This window comes from Oncorhynchus nerka, unplaced genomic scaffold (genome assembly GCF_034236695.1).
Source record: "Oncorhynchus nerka isolate Pitt River unplaced genomic scaffold, Oner_Uvic_2.0 unplaced_scaffold_4166, whole genome shotgun sequence".
NCBI lineage: Eukaryota > Metazoa > Chordata > Actinopteri > Salmoniformes > Salmonidae > Oncorhynchus > Oncorhynchus nerka.
The window spans coordinates 6,509-10,340 of NW_027037131.1; the positions used below are offsets into that span (position 1 = coordinate 6,509).

General features: G+C 39.5%; 2 non-coding genes across 2 annotated transcripts; both read right to left on the reverse strand.

Annotated features, from left to right (window-relative positions):
• Window positions 1–1,282: 1,282 nt before the first annotated feature.
• Window positions 1,283–1,354, reverse strand: trnat-cgu (transfer RNA threonine (anticodon CGU)). Its single transcript has one exon. It is a non-coding gene; the product is annotated as a tRNA-Thr (tRNA).
• A 453-nt stretch (window positions 1,355–1,807) lies between these two features.
• Window positions 1,808–1,879, reverse strand: trnaa-ugc (transfer RNA alanine (anticodon UGC)). The gene has a single exon. It is a non-coding gene; the product is annotated as a tRNA-Ala (tRNA).
• Window positions 1,880–3,832: the final 1,953 nt, after the last annotated feature.

A 3,832-nucleotide genomic window follows, 5' to 3' on the forward strand; every position in this document is an offset into this window, starting at 1 on the left:
CATAGAAACTTACAGAATCCTGAGTTTTAAGTCTTTAAGTTAAGAATTGACTGATCTACGATCTACACAGGGTTGAATGTAGTCATTTTCACCTTTGAAGTTTATGTACATCAAAACACCTTTTGGGTCAATTTAACCACTTCCGGTTGCTCAGGGAAGCTTAGAATCGACACAGGTAGACCTCATAGTGGTCTGATGGACTGTCATAGAAGACAGGTTCATAAGGCATTCATAACCCACATACGCTTCAGGTTGAATTTAGAGGTGCAGGCAATGTATTCCTATGGGGAGAGAAGTCAATGCAAACTGTTTGATGTAAACACCTTCTTTTAACTGGTAAGGGTTAATGCCACACGGTCAAGGTTAGGCTTGCACGGATCGGGAGGACCTCAGGTACGTTCCTGAGGTCGATTTGTGCTTCTCACCTTAACGGTTCTCTCACTGTCACCCAAAAGCAAATGACACAGAAATCTCGCAGAGCTCCGCAGCACACTTTAAAAAGATTCGTAAGAACACCCTGCAACTGGATCTGTAACCGTTGAAAAAAAAAAAACACACCTATCCGTGAACATCACCAATCTCTCGTTGTACGATTTCTCTTAAATGACGATAGATAAATGGCTGGTTCTTTTTTTATTGACACCGGAGGCTCCTTGACTTTGACGTGAAGTGGAAAAATAATTTCTCTATTTTCATTTTGGACCTTTAATCCCAGATAAATGGCCATAACTCAAATACCGTTGAGGCCTAGACGCCATCTTGTTCGGGGCCAACTGCCCATTATGCCAAACATACGCTCACCGAGTTTCGGCTTCGAAATATTTTCCGTTTTCGAGATAAGGCCCCGTCGTGAATTGTGATGTTTTGTCCAATAGCAATATGATTGCTTATGCCCTCTTGTGGGATATTCCGGGACAGCGGAAAAATGACCAAAATCTTATTATTTTTGTAAAACGGAAACCGAATGTCCGACAAAGTTCATTTGATGACTTCCTGGTAGGTCCGGCCCTGCCGCTCGGCCCGACGCCGTCCGCAAATTTTACAAACGATTTTGGACGTCTAGTAAGGGACCGTACATTTGCAACATGGACTTTCTCACTAACCATACAGCAACTGCCGAAATCTTCCCTTAATGTATGACAGAAAACATGTAAAGTGGCTCTATCGTAGAGATACTTCCCCTTAATATAATAGTTGTGTTCAAATATTGATACAACATGATTTTTCTACAAAGTCCTCCAATGAATGTACATTTCCATGGAATTTGAAGCCTTTTTTATAAAGGCACGGATGGGATTTGAACCCATGGTCTTCTGTTTACGAGACCGACACCTTACCACTTGGCCACCATGCCACTCTATACTGCAATATATATATATATATATATCAACATTCTGGAAAGTAGTAGTTGTGCAAATGTGAATTTGGCACACAAACTCAGTGGAGAAAGGACCTCATACATATATAGCATGCACTCCCCTCTCAGCTTCCATCCCATTTAATTTGCAGATAAAACGCAATATCAATACACTGTACTTTATATATACACAACTCCATTGAAACTACAATGAAATGATAGCAGCAATTCTTAAAACAGGTACGGACAGGGATCGAAAACATGAACTTCAGTTTTTGAAAATGATGCCATAAAAGTTGGCAACCATGCCACTTCTGTTCTATAAATGTACTAACAGGGATTGAGCGCATGTTCTTCAGATTAAAAGACCAAATTATTTAGCACATCTCTGTTTCCTGCTTAGAATTTCAACATTCTGGAAAGTAGAAGTTGGGTCTTTGCAAAAAAACATGGAGAAGCTGGGGATTGAACCCAGGACCTCATACATGCAAAGCATGCGCTCTACCACTGAGCTACACCCCCTTTCTGGGAAAGAAAAAATTGTTTCTTATTTTCTTAAATTTCTCCTTTATTATAGCAGGTAAGCCAGTTAAGAACAAGTTCTCATACACAACTGCGACCTGGCCAAGGTAAAGCAAAGCAGTGCAATTCATTTGCAGTCTGGACGCGGAGGGGTGAACATCTCCTGCTCTGACTGCAGCTGGAAGGACTGCTGCGAGAGGACTAGGCCGCCTGTGATTGCCTTGATAAGGCGGAGCTTTACCTAGTATAGACTTACAGATGACCTGGAACCAGTGGTTCTGGCGACAAGTTACACATGGAACAAACTAGCGCACAGTCAATAACAAAATAGAAGGGATTTTTTTTTTTTTAAAGGCAATAAATATGCCATAGTACCGAAGTAATCACAATTTAGCAAATGAACACTGGAGTGATAGATGAGCAGATGATGATGTGCAAGTAGAAATACTGGTGTGCAAAAGTGCAGAAAGTAAATAAAAACAATATGGCGATGAGGTAGGTAGATTGGGTGGGCTATTTAGAGATGGGCATCTCCTGCTCTGACTGCAGCTGGAAGGGACTGCTGCGCAAGGACTAGGCCGACTGTGAGTGCTTTGATAAGGCGGAGCTTTACCTAGCATAGACTTACAGATGACCTGGAGCCAGTGGTTCTGGCGACGAGTTACACATGGAACAAACAAGCGCACAGTCAATAACAAAATAGCCAGTGGTTCTGGCGACGAATATGTAGCGAGGGCCAGCCGACTAGAGCATACAGGTCGCAGTGGCCATATCAAGATAATTGACCTTTTCTTTACACTGTTGTGATGAAAGTACATTTCCATAATATCAGCTATCTACCATAAACGTCGAACAGGGATTGAACCCATGTGCTTCAGTTAACAAAAACAGATGGCTTTGCGCATCTATTTCATTCTTAGAATGTCAACATTGTGGAAAGTGGGAGTTGTGCAAAAGCTAATTTAACAAGTGAATACTCTCAAAAGACAAGTTGGGGAATACTGTAGGTAAGGGAATTACCCCTGTATTGGACAAAAATGAATGGGAAGTCATTGGCATCGGACAAACCATATACACATTGTCCAATACCACCCAATTCGGCGTTGATTCATGCAAAGTGTATTGCAAATGCCATATGGCAATTGCCAGTTGTCACACTTTAAAAATCCAACAGGTGGCGAATCCGCTCCACCTTGGTTTTTCATATTGGAAATGTAACCCAAGTCAACGTCCAAAAGCAAAATTTTGAAAAAATATTTTTTTGTCAAAACTTATCACCCCTTAAAAAGTGCTTTCTGGACCGTTTTTCGAAATTCTTTCGATTTTTTTCAATTACACATGTGTAAGAACTGTATGAATATACTTTTGTCCAATTTTATTATCATATATATATATATTTTTTTTACATGCGCATAAGTAATATGTTTTGTCCATTTTCAATATGATTTCATAAAAAGTCAAAAGTCAAAAGTAAAAATGTCAAAATTTTGTAAAAACTTCACACACCCTTAAAAAGTGCTTTCTGGACCGTTTTTCGAAATTCTTTCAAATTTTGTGTCAATTACACACGTATAAGAACTGTATCAACATACTGTAGTTGTATTTTATTGTCATATATATATATATTTTTTTTTTTAAACTTGTGCATAAGGAATATGATTTGTCCATTTATAATATGATTTCATTGGAAGTCAAAAGTCAAAGTCAAAAGTCACTTTTTTGGGGGCCAAATGCCATAAGAAATTTGACATGCTCGAAAATCCTGCAGAAATGCAAAATTGACTGGCCTGATGAACTCGGGATGGCCGGGCAGTGATAGTTGTTCCTTTCCATCACTCGTTGTGTTGATTTCATCATGTCCATTTGGTGATGTTTTTTTCACTATAGAATCATATTGCAAATGCACGTGCATTTGCAATATGTTTCAATGGGCATTTACCATATGAAATTTGA